The following is a 16,734-nucleotide window of genomic DNA, read 5'->3' on the forward strand; positions in this document are numbered from 1 at the left end:
GCATTCTGGAGACTCTCTTCCCCTCTTAAGGTCACCCAGGGGTTAGTCTGAGAGAAATCATAAACCCCAGGGAACCTGCATGCTTCTACGTGTCCAACGGTGCTCAACACTTGTCACTCAGTCACGCCAACACTCAAAACCATCATCAGTCCAGCCTCATACCACCTAGTTCCACCTAAAGCCTTCATTTACCAATACTTTCTCCTTCAAAAGCGAAGGCCTTTGAATGATTTATCAACCTTTGTTTTTCCTCTTTTTGTACCAGTAAGGTTAAGGCCCTCAGGTATTGGGTCTGTTGTAGGTGTGTGAGGTGAGTGGATTCCCAAACACCTGTACTGTGTTCTGTGCTACTTACCTGTATTGTGTTGTGTCACTGCCATAGGTTCACTCACGGGGCATCGCCCGCCAATCACAGTCTGCACGTCTCTTACCACCACACCAGAGGGAATGGCCAACCTGGAGAACACACAGGAAGCACACATACACCAACACACACAGTCTGCTCAGTCTACACATGGCAACACACTCCGATCAGCTCAAACACAGATGTTGTGTAAATAGCTACAGGAATTCTGAGAATCTGATGGATGTGGAATCCTGTACATGTAGTGGTCAAATTAGCCCCTTGTATGATTACGATTTATTGCATAATGGGTTCCGGCTTCCAATAATACAAATCTAGTCCTGGTGGATGCATAAAAGCCATCTATGTAGCATCACTGCGATAGACTGCCTCAACTTAAATCCTTATCACTAAATGCTTGGCATTTGAGGACTTTGATCAAGATTTTCAGAGCAGCATTACTAAAAACTTGAGTGGAATCTGAATCTGAATATGACCGTCAAATGCCCTGCAAAGGGGATTTTGTTTCTAGACATATCCATAGAACAGCCTACGAGATGCAGGGGAGGGGATCCCAGTATATGGGCGGATTCCTGAGAGCTTTGCGTCAAAGCTTTAACACACTGTAGAATGGTTCCTCGGGCAGACACCAGCATGTCAATGTCTGCAAATCCTGTATGATAGAATAAACCAATGAGGTGCACTCACTCACAGTGTGGGAGCTGAAACTGAATATAGATGAAATGCACATCCATATCAATGTAGTCATTAACCTGCAGCTGGAGCTTGAATATCTATTCAAGAAACAGTAGGTGTAATAGGTGGCAAAGGGTGGCATGTTACCAAGTCTGCCATCTAAATGGTGCCCAAGAGGGACATAATATAGATGACTCATGCATACTGAGTATGCTGATGTTAGACAGGAAATAGTTGTCTTATTGAATTTAATAAGTGAAGAGGGACAAAACAGTAGAATCAAAGAACTACCTAAGCTGTGCCATAACACAAGTAATTGCGATAAACTGAAGAGGGACAAAACAGTAGAATCAAAGAACTACCTAAGCTGTGCCATAACACTAGTAATTGCGATAAACTAGTTCCAATAGACACAGAAAACACAGACACCTCCCAGACAGACAACTGAATGGATTTGCTTGACAGACACATGGATAAATAGTGTGAAGCCCATTGTAGCAGTGTAGGCCTCTCAACTACATTTAAGATAATTCACTCTGACAGAAAATAATTGCCATAAGAAAGTGTTTAATAACCTACTTCATATAATTACAACCTAGCGCACCTGCCAAACTCATTAGCTCTGTGATATTAGGGGTGAAGGATTGAGCTGCATTTATGTAAATTGAGAGCTTGATGAAGTTATAATGAATCGTATAGCACTGGATTATAAGGCTTTATAGGGTAGAGACATTACATGTTCTGTAATCGTGAAGCTTCCTATTCTTGCAAAACGTTCAGTTCAAAAGACACGAGTCATAAACATGTTAACTGCATAGAGAGACGTGCAAGACAGATTGCTTTCTGCTTTTTTGCAAAACAATCTAAAAAATGAAAAGCGCTCCAATCCAAGAAGACTTCAGGGAATAAATGTTTGCTTTCTAACATAAATAGAGCCTTCAAATCAATTTCAGGCCTAACCTATTTTCATAATGATCTATCTCTACTCATCTAGCACTTGGATGTGCCATATAGTACAACAAAGAGCAGAAGGTATAAGAGGCTTTCGAGTCATTCACCCCTTAAAACCCTTGACAGCTCAAACTCATCAACACACATTCTCATCTACCGGTATTTGAATTTCATCTGTATAAATATGCAGAACATTCCGTGAACACAGTTAGTTTTCGACTAATGACACAAGCTGCTTCTTTAGCCCATGTTGAAAGGAGGATTCTGCTTTCCCATTAAGTGGCTAATGTTCCATAAGATTGACAGATCATCCCATTTGCACAGCTATTTCTGCTTCTGCGATGGGCCATCGTGCAAGATAAACAAAGTGCAAAGCAGAATCTTAAACACAGGGAGAGCACTTGATGTGAGTTCCTGTCTCAGCCTCTTAGAAGCCACATCTGCGCTTAAGGGACAGATACAAGTTTACTGGGGGGGAAGGGTGGCCCAAAATATGGGAGGGTTGTCAAACTGGTGAGGAAGGCCTACCAGAGTTACTCCTATAATCGAACAATATAATGCTTATCTTTATACAAAATATTTGAATCGGAAATGAAAGAATTACCCTCCTTTTGTACGTCTATATCTGAATAGCAGATGCAGTAGCCATCTGACATAAAGAAATACATGTCAGTGTCGTAGCATGCCACTGGCATATCTCTAACGCTCTGGGGTTAGGCCTAAGATTATCTTCCTTTATATAGGCTATATATTTATTTGATTATGAATATCATACAGTGGACACCTAAGCCTTCGCATGCAATACTCTGACAGCTGAACTGTAAGGTGGACAACTATTGTTTTAAAAATAAATAGGCTATAACGTTTTGCATATGCTACACATCGAAACACAAGAAATAGTGGTTTTGTAATTTGTTATAGGCTGTTTTTATGGACACGTAAATGTGGCTCATTTGGCCAACATCCCTCGTTTATTGATGGCGCCGGCTGCGCCAGGTTTGATCTGAATGCATATGGATATCCGTAACATTTCTGAAATGTCCAGTAAATTTAAATATTCCTTGTCATGTTGTCCAGTGCCACATTTTCGTAAAGGAAACTCTGAAATGGCCTAATGTTTTAGAATATTCACATGAAAATCTGTCACCAATTGGATAGAAACCTAGCTATAGACACCCTAAAGACCCTGGCAAGTGCACTAGTCCAGTGTCACTTTGATTATGCCTGCACATCATGGTTCACCAGCAGCCCCAAACATCTAAAGAATAAGCAAGCAGCCAAACAAGCTTGTAAGAATCGTACTTAAACTCCCACCTCATACTCATCTGGAGGTAATCTCTGTGTCTGTATCTATGTAACTGTATATGTATTTATGTAAAAAAATAGGGACCACAATGGAAATAAGTCCCTGACTTTATTGTGCAATCCTGGACAAGTAAAATCGATCAATCAATCAACCGTGCAGCAGTCAATTGATGAATGGAAAGAGACATCTGTTACAAAACATGACATTCGGAGGGATGTATTTTCTGTTTGTCGAGATTGACATAGTCTATTTATTGTGGTGTTGAAAACACTAACCATGGTATTGAAGTGCCCCAAGTTGGTATGCTTTGTTTATTGGTTGTGTGGTGCATTGGCACAGAAACCTGTTGGTGGAAAATTTGTTTCATATATTTTATTTAATTATAAATATAGCATACAAATGTTGAAAATCTGATTTCCCCCTAGCTGATCATTGTCTGCAGCTGGCTCTGATCAAATCAAATCAAATCAAATTGTATTGGCCACATGCGCCGAATACAACAGGTGCAGACATTACAGTGAAATGCTTACTTACAGCCCTTAACCAACAGTGCATTTATTTTTAATATAAAAATAAAATAAAACAACAACAAAAAAGTGTTGAGAAAGTAAAATAAAATAACAGAAGTAAAATAAAATAACAGTAGGGAGGCTATATATTCAGGGGGGTACCGGTGCAGAGTCAATGTGCGGGGGCACCGGCTAGTTGAGGTAGTTGAAGTAATATGTACATGTGGGTAGAGTTAAAGTGACTATGCATAAATAATTAACAGAGTAGCAGCAGCGTAAAAAGATGGGGTGGGGGGGGGGCAGTGCAAATAGTCCGGGTAGCCATGATTAGCTGTTCAGGAGTCTTTTGGCTTGGGGGTAGAAGCTGTTGAGAAGTCTTTTGGACCTAGACTTGGCACTCCGGTACCGCTTGCCGTGCGGTAGCAGAGAGAACAGTCTATGACTAGGGTGGCTGGAGTCTTTGACAATTTTGAGGGCCTTCCTCTGACACCGCCTGGTATAGAGGTCCTGGATGGCAGGAAGCTTGGCCCCAGTGATGTATTGGGCCGTACGCACTACCCTCTGTAGTGCCTTGCGGTCGGAGGCCAAGCAGTTGCCATACCAGGCGGTGATGCAACCAGTCAGGATGCTCTCGATGGTGCAGCTGTAGAATTTTTTGAGGATCTGAGGACCCATGCCGAATCTTTTCAGTCTCCTGAGGGGGAATAGGCTTTGTCGTGCCCTCTTCACGACTGTCTTGGTGTGTTTGGACCATGATAGTTTTGTTGGTGATGTGGACACCAAGGAACTTGAAGCTCTCAACCTGTTCCACTACAGCCCCGTCGATGAGAATGGGGGCGTGCTCAGTCCTCTTTTTTTTCCTGTAGTCCACAATCATCTCCTTTGTCTTGGTCACGTTGAGGGAGAGGTTGTTATCCTGGCACCACACGGCCAGGTCTCTGACCTCCTCCCTATAGGCTGTCTCATCGTTGTCGGTGATCAGGCCTACCACTGTTGTGTCGTCGGCAAACTTAATGATGGTGTTGGAGTCGTGCCAAGTATTTTCACATGACCCTCCCCTTGTACTTTAAAATAAATTGAACACCCTCCCCCCTCATATAATTTACTCAAAATAATGTTTATGACCACAAATAACAATAACTGTAGCTACCTTGTGTTTATAAACTTGGATATCGACTTTGCCACTTCAGCATGCTTTTGTGGCACAGTCGATGCCACACAAGGTCGTAGTGTAATGAAACAGGCAGGGAAAGTGAGGTCATATGTGGTGGTCGGCGAACCCTCAACCTTCTGGCTTCTAACCTTGTGTGGCATCGACTGTGCCACAAAAGCATGCTGAAGTGGCAAAGTCGATATCCAAGTTTATAAACACAAGGTAGCTACAGTTATTGTTATTTGTGGTCGTAAACATTATTTTGAGTTAATTATATGAGGGGGGAGGGTGTTCAATTTTTTTTAAGTTCAAGGGGAGGGTCATGTGAAAATACTTTGAATGTTGGGGAGGGGTTTGCATTTTGTTTTATGACACCTTTAGTTGGACCAGCCCCTTCCCCCCAGTAAATTTTGATCTGTCCCCAATCTCTCGTGGACAGATCTCGGCATCTGACCAAATTACCCAAGATTTTAGTTCTGTGAAATTCACATCTGCTAGGTATATCTCACTTCATCCAGAGCCAAATCCTTTCAAATGTTGAGATCTGAATGACTTCTACCTATTCCATGGAGAGAGATGGAGATAAATGGAGAGAACTCTGCTCCAAACACAGAGGGCCGATAATTAGTCAGGTGGCGAAAGAGAAATGGCTGCCAAGTGAGTCAGACCATCTTGGCTGCACTGTATCTCATTCTTAAAAATCACCTGAAACTGTGCTTTGCATCAGAATGCTTTGCTACAACATGGATTAATTTAGAGATCATTCGTAATAATAATTGTAACATCTACAGGGAACACTTTGGTAGGGTGATATATGATATCCAATGGCCAGCCTTTAAATACACTGATCAGGAGTGTATGGGTTTCACAAGCTATCGCCAGTCCCCTTAATCAATGACCACTGTTTAACCTCTTAAGGATCTGACCCTTTTTTTCAAATCTTCGCCTAAAATGACATTCCCAAATCTATCTGCCTGTAGCTCAGGACCTGAAGCAAGGATATGCATATTCTTGATACCGTTTGAAAGGAAACACTTTGACGTTTGTGGAAATGTGAAATTAATGTAGAAGAATATAACACATTAGATCTGGTAAAAGGTAATACAAAAAAAAAAAAAGCGTTTTCTTCATCTTTAAAATGCAAGCAGCAATGTGTGTGCAAGGTTTCAGATCGATCCAGTGAAGCATTGCAATACTTGTCTATTTTGTATAACGTCTGCCCAAATGTGCCGAATTGGTCAATTGATACAATTTGAAGTACATACAGTGGGGAGAACAAGTATTTGATACACTGCCGATTTTGCAGGTTTTCCTACTTACAAAGCATGTAGAGGTCTGTAATTTTTATCATAGGTATACTTCAACTGTGAGAGACGGAATCTAAAACAAACATCCAGAAAATCACATTGTATGATTTTTAAGTAATTCATTTGCATTTTATTGCATGACATAAGTATTTGATCACCTACCAACCAGTAAGAATTCCTGCTCTCACAGACCTGTTAGTTTTTCTTTAAGAAGCCCTCCTGTTCTCCACTCATTACCTGTATTAACTGCACCTGTTTGAACTCGTTACCTGTATAAAAGACACCTGTCCACACACTCAGTCAAACAGACTCCAACCTCTCCACAATGGCCAAGACCAGAGAGCTGTGTAAGGACATCAGGGATAACATTGTAGACCTGCACAAGGCTGGGATGGGCTACAGGACAATAGGCAAGCAGCTTGGTGAGAAGGCAACAACTGTTGGCGCAATTATTAGAAAATGGAAGAAGTTCAAGATGATGGTCAATCACCCTCGGTCTGGGGCTCCATGCAAGATCTCACCTCGTGGGGCATCAATGATCATGAGGAAGGTGAGGGATCAGCCCAGAACTACACGGCAGGACCTGGTCAATGACCTGAAGAGAGCTGGGACCACAGTCTCAAATAAAACCATTAGTAACACACTACGCTGTCATGGATTAAAATCCTGCAGCGCACGTAAGGTCCCCCTGCTCAAACCAGTGCATGTCCAGGCCCGTCTGAAGTTTCCCAATGACCATCTGGATGATCCAGAGGAGGAATGGGAGAAGGTCATGTGGTCTGATGAGACAAAAATTTAGCTTTTTGGTCTAAACTCCACTCGCCTTGTTTGGAGGAAGAAGAAGGATGAGTACAACCCCAAGAACACCATCCCAACCGTGAAGCATGGAGGTGGAAACATCATTCTTTGGGGATGCTTTTCTGCAAAGGGGACAGGACGACTGCACCGTATTGACGGGAGGATGGATGGGGCCATGTATCGCGAGATTTTGGCCAACAACCTCCATCCCTCAGTAAGAGCATTGAAGATGGGTCGTGGCTGGGTCTTCCAGCATGACAACAACCCGAAACACACAGCCAGGGCAACTAAGGAGCACACAGCCAGGGCGACAGCCCCGAAACCTGAAGGATCTGGAGAATATCTGTATGGAGGAGTGGGCCAAAATCCCTGCTGCAGTGTGTGCAAACCTGGTCAAGACCTACAGGAAAAGTATGATCTCTGTAATTGCAAACAAAGGTTTCTGTACCAAATATTAAGTTCTGCTTTTCTGATGTACCAATTACTTATGTCAATCAATAAAATAAAAATTAATTACTTAAAAATCATACAATGTGATTTTCTGGATTTTTGTTTTAGATTCCGTCTCTCACAGTTGAAGTGTACCTATGATAAAAAATTACAGACCTCTACATGCTTTGTAAGTAGGAAAACCTGCAAAATTGGCAGTGTATCAAATACTTGTTCTCCCCACTGTAACTATAGAGAACATACAAAAATTATATGGTAATACAAAATGTAAGTTTACACACTCCCAGGAATGTCATACATGATGGATCATTAGCTTATACACTAACTTTCACACATTTTGATGGCCGGGCTGGGTGGGTGTGGAGCCAGAGACAGCAGGGGTTCATACTGTAGAACCCAGTTTTTTATTAAACAAAACTATGCTACATTTTATCTCTAGGACCCTTAGAATGACAAATCAGAGCAATGTTACTGAATGTAAGTACATTATTTACCTTCAGAGGTGAATGTATCAAACCAGTTGCTGTGATAAGTTTTTTGTTGTTGTGCACTCTCCTCAAACAATAGCATGGTATTTTTCCACTGTAATAGCTACTGTAAATTGGACAGTGCAATTAGATTAACAGGAATTTAAGTTTTCTGCCCATATAAGACTTGTCTATGTCCAGTCATGCTAATCACATTAGCGCACGTTAGCTCAACCATCCCGTAAAGGGGACACCGATCCCGTAGAGGTTAACCTAATGAGCATAGATAGATGGTGTTTACGATAAATATTAGACCTCTATTTACGAGGTGGCAAGCTGTTTTTGTTGTGGCTTGAATGTTTGTTGCTCCACTTCCCCAAAGAGCCAGCATAGAAATTAAAACTCTCCGGATCGTAAATTCAACATTAGTATTTTATTCCCCGGCCTCCATCAGAACACTGATGAGGACAACAAGGTATTTTAGTCAGAAATACATACAGCAAGGGTATTCAACTCTTACCCTTCGACAGGGATCATCAACTAGATTCAGCCGCGGGCCAATTTCTTCTTGAGGGGATGGTTGGGGGGCCGGAACATACATTCGCTCTGGCTATCTACTCCGATTTCAGAGCACTTTAATCTGAGTGTGCCAGAGCGCAGAATAACAGATTTGTTTACAAATGTGCATCACCCGTTGAATATGACTGGTGTCAGTAAACGTCGGCAAAAAAATTAATTCAAATGTTGCCAGCAGCACAGCTACAGTCACCAATGCTGTAGATAACATGAAAACAGCCTAACAGCTAAGGCGAGTAAAATGGTTAAAGTGAGGTGTTCTCTCATTTGTGTCTGGAAGTAGCTAGCAAGCAAGCCAACTTTAGCCAGTTAGCTTGAGGGCTTGACTGCCGTTGTAAGGTCAGAACACTTGGATCAACCCTACTCCTTGGCCAGAGCGTCCAGTGATGCATGTGTGTGCATGAGTGCATGTGTGCTTGTGTGTATATGTGTGTCCCAGTGAGAGATGGGAAATAGGATGTAAGACTCACAGTGATCCGGCTAGGGATAATCAGGTGGAGGATTCCCCTTAGGTCAGGCTTCCATAATTTTCACCTCAGCAAAGGCCTTATTCCTGAGCTCATTCTGACCATCATAACACCCTCCTGTAGGAAAGAGAGAGAAGGAAAACCCATCTCAGAACTTCATGAAAAGTTCATGAAATCATCCCTCGATTGCAAAAGTTGCTTTCTCAGTGAGAAGATCTCAGCGTTGACTGTTTTGCCCTAGAGCAAGCCTCCGGGTGTCAGTCTGCTAGGTGTGTACACAGGTGGCTATAGCAAGAAGGTGAGCTAGACTGAGGAGACCATGACTGACGAATTCATGATCCTCATCCATATAGTATGACTAGGTATCTGACTTTGTGATGAGCTAGTGCCTTTGCTCAAGGACACAACACTCTACTACCTCTCCTTTCCCTTATAGATGGGTCTCTCTCTGAGCGCTGTGACTGGCTCACATCTTACACCAGATGCTGTTAGCGAGCTTTGGCGTTAGCATGAGGCAGTGTCATCCTTCAGAGGGCCAGACAGGCCATGATTCACCACACAGCAGCGACAACAACAACAACAGTGGTAAACTAAACCTATCACTCACTCTTTAGTACTCTTTAGGTCCACAAACCACTTACTTAACATTAATTTACTGCCTAGTGCAATGATAGCATCCGCTAGATATCGATGGGCTTGTGGATTTCAGTTCCGACTGCACAACTGTTTAGGATGGTGAACTTGTCTACTGGGCCAAAATAGGATATAATGATGCGCAGTTATAGGACATAGTACTGCATGGCAAAATGTATGGTTCCAATATGTCCATTCTTATATCCAATTACATAATCATACATTCATGTGAAACTGGGAAGCTCACATGTACCCATAATACACTTTCACAACAGCCATGTACTGTATAGGGCTGTGGCGGTCATGACATTTTGTCAGCCGGTTATTGTCATGCAAAAGACTGCCGGTCTCACGGTAATCTACCGTTAATTAACATAAACAGGTTTAGCATCTCCAGGCCTCCATGCATACAAGCCGCTGATGCAAGCCTTTGGAACATCTACATTTAAAAAAGTTGAATAAATCAATTTAATTTACACCATCGCAATAAATCCATTATTAATTTTAGTCAGGTCTAAAGAAACATTATCATATGAAGAGAATGTATATCAGAAGAACAGAATATGTGTTGGCCTACTGTAGGCCTATGTTATCTGGCTATGCTCCATGCCATAGGCTGTAGTCTTGTTCATTTAGCTGACAAGATATACTCGTTACATTTTGAATTGCTTAGCAGGACAGAAATGGACCAAATTCACACTCTTATCAAGAGATCATCCGTGGTCAACTCTACTGCCTCTGATCTGGCAGATTTACACAAATGCTTTGTTTCTGAGATATGTCTGAGTGTTGGAGTGTGCCCCTGGCTATCCGTAAATTTAAAAAACACAAACAATTGTGCCATCTAGTTTGCTTAATATAAAGAATTTGAAATTATTTATACTAAGTAAGTTTTTGCAATTACATTTACTTTTGATACTTAAGTATATTTAAAAACAAATACTTTTAGACTTATACTCAAGTAGTATTTTACTGGGTGACATTCACTTTCACTTGAGTCATTTCCTATTAAGGTATCTTTACTTTTACTCAAGTATGACAATCGGGCACCACTGTGGATCATGTGCTTAATATGCAGCTGAGAAATAAATATAATTAAGAACACTTATTTCACTCCACGCATCAACCACTGTTTGAGGAGTATGCTCTCACTGCCGGACAGGTGATATTCCACCCAAAATCTGTATGCCATGGGCTCTCCAACCTTGTTCCTGCAGCTTCCCAGTGCTTAATTTGGGATATCACGTGAAATCTGTTCGGGAACATCAATAGTAACATGTTTTCGCAACAAAACATATTTCACTAAACGCCTGTCTGCACGCTAAAGAAAGTAATACAGGAGATAGAGGAGGAGAAGGAAATGCATGGTGGTGAGATATTTTGTATAGCTGAAGGTAATGTGTCACTCAATTAATTATGAAAATAAAAATCATTCCCTATTACTAGGCTATTCAAAATCTAATACAAATTCACTAATTGCAGGCTAACTGTAAGCAGGCCTGAAAAATCAATGAACCAACAGCATCGCCTAGGGCTATACATTCTCTCCCAGACTCATGGATGGACATTTTGAGCGTAGCATAAGGTAACCAGTTCATCAAGTATGTATAATAATACAGTCCACACACTCAACAGCGATTACTCAAATTAGTTTAATCTTGGAGTATAGGCTAGACCAATTATGTACCAAAGATATCTTAAATCAGTTTTGTTTTCTGTTTTCTGCCGTGCCTAATATGCGGAAGGTTATGTATTGTATAACGGCACAATCATAATTTTAATTCAGTTTTTTTTTTGGGGGGGGGGCATAAGCGTTTTGAATGAATCATCACCTTAGAAAGCGCTGTCCATTTCGTTGTGTTAAGCTTTGAAACAACATCCACAACAAACATGTTTTACACTGTTTCAACCATCACAGTGAGGTGAGTTTTAAAAGTATAATAGGCCTACTGTTTTGATGATAAGTGTTTGATGTGATTTTCGATTGCATTTGCATTGATGTCAGAGTGGTTAGAGGGACAATAGAGCCCTGAGTACCAACCAGGCCATTAGGACCTGATGGTAGTTAGCAAGTTGGGTACTTCAAAGGCATGTCCAGAGTGCATGAAAGGTATTACTGTGACTCGACAGTCACGTGGAATTTTACTGCGGTCATGACTCATGACTGCCGGTGTGGTGGTAATATGGTCACCACAACAGCCCTAGCCATGTAACATAACACCCTGCCCATGGGATTTACATAATGGCATCTTAACTACAGTGAGGAAAAAAGTATTTGATCCCCTGCTGATTTTGTACGTTTGCCCACTGACAAAGAAATGATCAATCTATAATTTTAATGGTAGGTTTATTTGAACAGTGAGAGACAGAATAACAATAACAAAATCCAGAAAAAAGCATGTGAAACTTGTTATAAATTCCTTTGCATTTTAATGAGGGAAATCAGTATTTGACCCCCTCTCAATCAGAAAGATTTCTGGCTCCCAGGTGTCTTTTATATAGGTAACGAGCTGAGATTAGGAGCACACTCTTAAAGGGAGTGCTCCTAATCTCAGTTTGTTACCTGTATAAAAGACACCTGTCCACGGAAGCAATCAATCAATCAGATTCCAAACTCTCCACCATGGCCAAGACCAAAGAGCTCTCCAAGGAAGTCAGGGACAAGATTGTAGACCTACACAAGGCTGGAATGGGCAACAAGACCATCGCCAAGCAGCTTGGTGAGAAGGTGACAACAGTTGGTGCGATTATTCGCAAATGGAAGAAACACAAAAGAACTGTCAATCCCCCTCGGCCTAGGGCTCCATGCAAGATTTCACCTCGTGGAGTTGCAATGATCATGAGAACAGCCCAGAACTACACGGGAGGATCTTGTCAATGATCTCAAGGCAGCTGGGACCATAGTCACCAAGAAAACAATTGGTAACACATTACACCGTGAAGGACTGAAATCCTGCAGCGCCCGCAAGGTCCCCCTGCTCAAGAAAGCACATATACAGGGCCGTCTGAAGTTTGCCAATGAACATCTGAATGATTCAGAGGAGAACTGGGTGAAAGTGTTGTGGTCAGATGAGACCAAAATCGAGCTCTTTGGCATCAACTCAACTCGCCGTGTTTGGAGGAGGAGGAATGCTGCCTATGACCCCAAGAACACCATCCCCACCGTCAAACATGGAGGTGGAAACATTATGCTTTGGGGGTGTTTTTCTGCTAAGGGGACAGGACAACTTTACCACATCAAAGGGACGATGGACGGGGCCATGTACCGTCAAATTTTGGGTGAGAACCTCCTTCCCTCAGTCAGGGCATTGAAAATGGGTCGTAGATGGGTATTCCAGCATGACAATGACCCAAAACACACGGCCAAGGCAACAAAGGAGTGGCTCAAGAAGAAGCACATTAAGGTTCTGGAGTGGCCTAGCCAGTCTCCAGACCTTAATCCCATAGAAAATATGTGGAGGGAGCTGAAGGTTCGAGTTGCCAAACGTCAGCCTCGAAACCTTAATGACTTGGAAAAGATCAGCAAAGAGGAGTGGGACAAAATCCCTCCTGAGATGTGTGCAAACCTGTTGGCCAACTACAAGAAACGTCTGACCTCTGTGATTGCCAACAAGGGTTTTTCCACCAAGTACTAAGTAATGTTTTGCAGAGGGGTCAAATACTTATTTCCCTCATTAAAATGCAAATCATTTTATAACATTTTTGACATGCGTTTTTCTGGATTATTTTGTTGTTATTCTGTCTCTCACTGTTCAAATAGCCTACCATTAAAATGATAGACTGATAATTTCTTTGTCAGTGGGCAAACGTACAAAATCAGCAGGGGATCAAATAATTTTTTCCCTCACTGTATATCTAGTCTATATCTTTCCTGGATTACTCTTTCTAATACATCATTCTTTCTAGGCAACACCTGAGGGTAGGCATGAGGGTATGCACACGCATATCCTCAACACCAGGGCCCCACAAGGGTGTGTACTCAGCCCCCTCCTGTACTCCCTCTTCACCCATGACTCTATGGCTGCGCACGACTCCAACCCAATCATTAAGTTTGCTGACAACACAAAAGTGGTAGGCCTGATTACCAACAACGACTAGAGAGCTTACAGGGAGGAGGTTTTAAGCCCTGGCGGAGTGGTGCCAGGAAAATAACCTCTCCCTCAATGTAATAAAACCCAAAGGAGCTGATCATGGACTACAGGTAGAGGGAAAGAGACATCCCATCCACACCGCAGTGGAGAGGGTCAAAAGCTTTACGTTTCATGGCGTGCACATCACTGAAATGCTGAAATGGTCCCACTTCACCAACACTGTGGTGAAGAAGGCACAACAGCGTATTCAGACCCACATTTTGTTACAGCCTTATTCTAAAATGGATTAAATAAAAACATTTCCTCATCAATCTACACACAGTACCCCATAATGACAAAGCGAAAACAAGTTTTTAGAAATGTTTATAAATGAATGAAAAAAACTAACAGAAATGCCTAATTTACATAAGTATTCAGACCCTTTCCTATGAGACTCTAAATTGTGATCAGGTGCATTCTGTTTCCATTGATAATCCTTGAGGTGTTTCTACAACTTGATTGGAGTCCACCTGTGGGAAATTCAATTTATTGCACATGATCTGGAAAGGCACACACCTGTCTATATAAGGTCCCAGAGTTGACAGTGCATGTCAGAGCAAAAACCAAGTCATGAGGTCGAAGGAATTGTCCGTAGAGCTCCGAGACAGGATTGTGTCGAGGCACAGATCTGAGGAAGGGTACCAAAAAATGTCTGCAGCGTTGAAGGTCCCCAAGAACACAGTGGCCTCCATCATTCTTAAATGGAAGAAGTTTGGAACCACCAAGACTCTTCCTAGTGCTGGCCACCCGGCCAAACTGAGCAATCGGGGGAGAAGGGCCTTGGTCAGGGAGGTGACCAAGAACCCAATTGTCACTCTGACAGAGCTCCAGAGTTAATCTGTGGAGATGGGAGAACCTTCCAGAAAGACAACCATCTCTGCAGCACTCCACCAATCAGGCCTTTATGGTAGAGCGGTCATATGACCAATACTAAAGTTTTTTACCACCCGAGAACAGGTAAAGAATACAAAATCCAAAGCTTCATTAATTGTGGCACCACAAATGTCATATACATGCTCAAATGCATCTGCGGGGCTGCATATATAGGTGTATTTGTATTGTATTTGCAAGACATTATACAGCACTGTTGGAGCTAGCAACATAAACATTTCACTGCACCTGCTATAACACCTGCAAATCTGTGTACGAGACCAATAAACGTTGATTTGATTTGATTCTGAAAGTTCTAAAGGGACCTTTACTGATCTCTCTGTTCTCTCTCTTCCCTCTCTCTTTCTCTGTCCCTTTGTCTGTGTGTCTGTGTGTCTGTGTGTCTGTGTGTCTGTGTGTCTGTGTGTCTGTGTGTCTGTGTGTCTGTGTGTCTGTCTGTGTGTCTGTCTGTCTGTCTGTCTGTCTGTCTGTCTGTCTGTCTGTCTGTCTGTCTGTCTGTCTGTGTCTGACTGACTTCAAGGTCTCCCTGCTCTTTTAGTCTCTTTATTTTTCCTTCCACCGGTATTGCTGCAGGGCTATGCTCAGTGCTCAGCCCCAGGTCATTAGAACACATCAATCGCCTTCATGTCACTCCACAAATGGACACGATTACTGTGACTGAATGGCGAGTGACTGTGCTCCTAATCAAAGTGACACGGCAATACTGCGAGGCAACACCCACGGACCTGCTGCACCAGCCAGTCAGCCACCACAGCCAGGAGCAGATACATCACCTGCCACCCGCCGTCCAGTCGACTGAGTCACCGCCACTCAACTAGTGTTTTACACGTAATAGCTTAGCTGTCAATCACACAGAGAAACTGTAATGCACTGTACTGTGTGTGACCAGCAACATGGTGCTGTGAGTACTGTTGTGACACCTGTTGATAAAGGTTATATGGTGTGTAATGTTGTCAGATATAACAGTGTCAGTAATGTACTGTAGATTCTCTATTGAGTTTGCTTTTTGATCCAGGACTAGCCTTAATCTGTGTCGAGAAACCACCCCAAAGTGTTAAGCTTTACTGTACTGGTATGAGAAAACAAAGAGCACAACATAATCTCAGTGGCCAGTTTATTAGGAACATCTAGTACCGGGTCGGACCCCCCTTTGCCTCCAGAACAGTCTGAATTCTTTGGGGCATGGAAACGTTGCTCATTTGGTATCAAGTGACCTAACGTGTGCCAGGTAAACCTTAGACACTGCCAGGAGGCCGGCAGTTTCTGAGATACTGGAAACGGCACGCCTGGCACTGACGATCATAACACGCTCAAAGTCGCTTAGGTCACTCATTTTTCCCATTCTAACGTTCAATCGAAGAGTAACTGAATGCCTCGATGCCTGCCTGCCTGCTTTGTATAGAAAGCCACGGCCACGTGACTCACTGTCTGTAGGAGTGAACCGTTTTCGTGAACAGGGTGGTGTACAGTGAGGGAAAAAAGTACTTGATCCCCTGCTGATTTTGTACGTTTGCCCAATGACAAAGAAATGATCAGTCTATAATTTTAATGGTAGGTTTATTTGAACAGTGAGAGACAGAATAACAACAAAAGAATCCAGAAAAAATGCATGTCAAAAATGTTATGAATTGATTTGCATTTTAATGAGGGAAGTAAGTATTTGACCCCCTCTCAATCAGAAAGATGTCTGGCTCCCAGGTGTCTTTTATACAGGTATCAAGCTGAGATTAGGAGCACACTCTTAAAGGGAGTGCTCCTAATCTCATCTTGTTACCTGTATAAAAGACACCTTTCCACAGAAGCAATCAATCAATCAGATTCCAAACTCCCACCAGGGCCAAGACCAAAGAGCTCTCCAAGGATGTCAGTGACAAGATTGTAGACCTACATAAGGCTGGAATGGGCTACAAGACCATCGCCAAGCAGCTTGTTGAGAAGGTGACAACAGTTGGTGCGATTATTCACAAACGGAAGAAACACAAAATAACTGTCAATCTCCCTCGGCCTGGGGCTCCATGCAAGATCTCACTTCGGGGAGTTGCAATGATCATGAAAAT

At 42.5% G+C, this 16,734-nt stretch overlaps 1 protein-coding gene across 2 annotated transcripts in view; it reads right to left on the bottom strand.

Moving 5' to 3' along the window:
- The window catches only part of LOC121552696 (leucine-rich repeat and fibronectin type-III domain-containing protein 2), a 157,984-nt gene that overhangs the window by 68,510 nt on the left and 72,740 nt on the right, over positions 1-16,734 (bottom strand). Inside the window, exons 2-3 of one of the 2 annotated variants that reach the window (XM_041865704.1) lie at positions 9,027-9,140; positions 356-456 (exon numbers count right to left, since the gene is read on the bottom strand). The gene's annotated coding sequence lies outside the window, so the exon portion shown is untranslated. The remainder of the gene's footprint in view (positions 1-355; positions 457-9,026; positions 9,141-16,734) is intronic. The other variant, XM_041865705.1, reaches the window with a different exon arrangement.

This window comes from Coregonus clupeaformis, chromosome 36 (assembly GCF_020615455.1).
Source record: "Coregonus clupeaformis isolate EN_2021a chromosome 36, ASM2061545v1, whole genome shotgun sequence".
Lineage (NCBI taxonomy): Eukaryota > Metazoa > Chordata > Actinopteri > Salmoniformes > Salmonidae > Coregonus > Coregonus clupeaformis.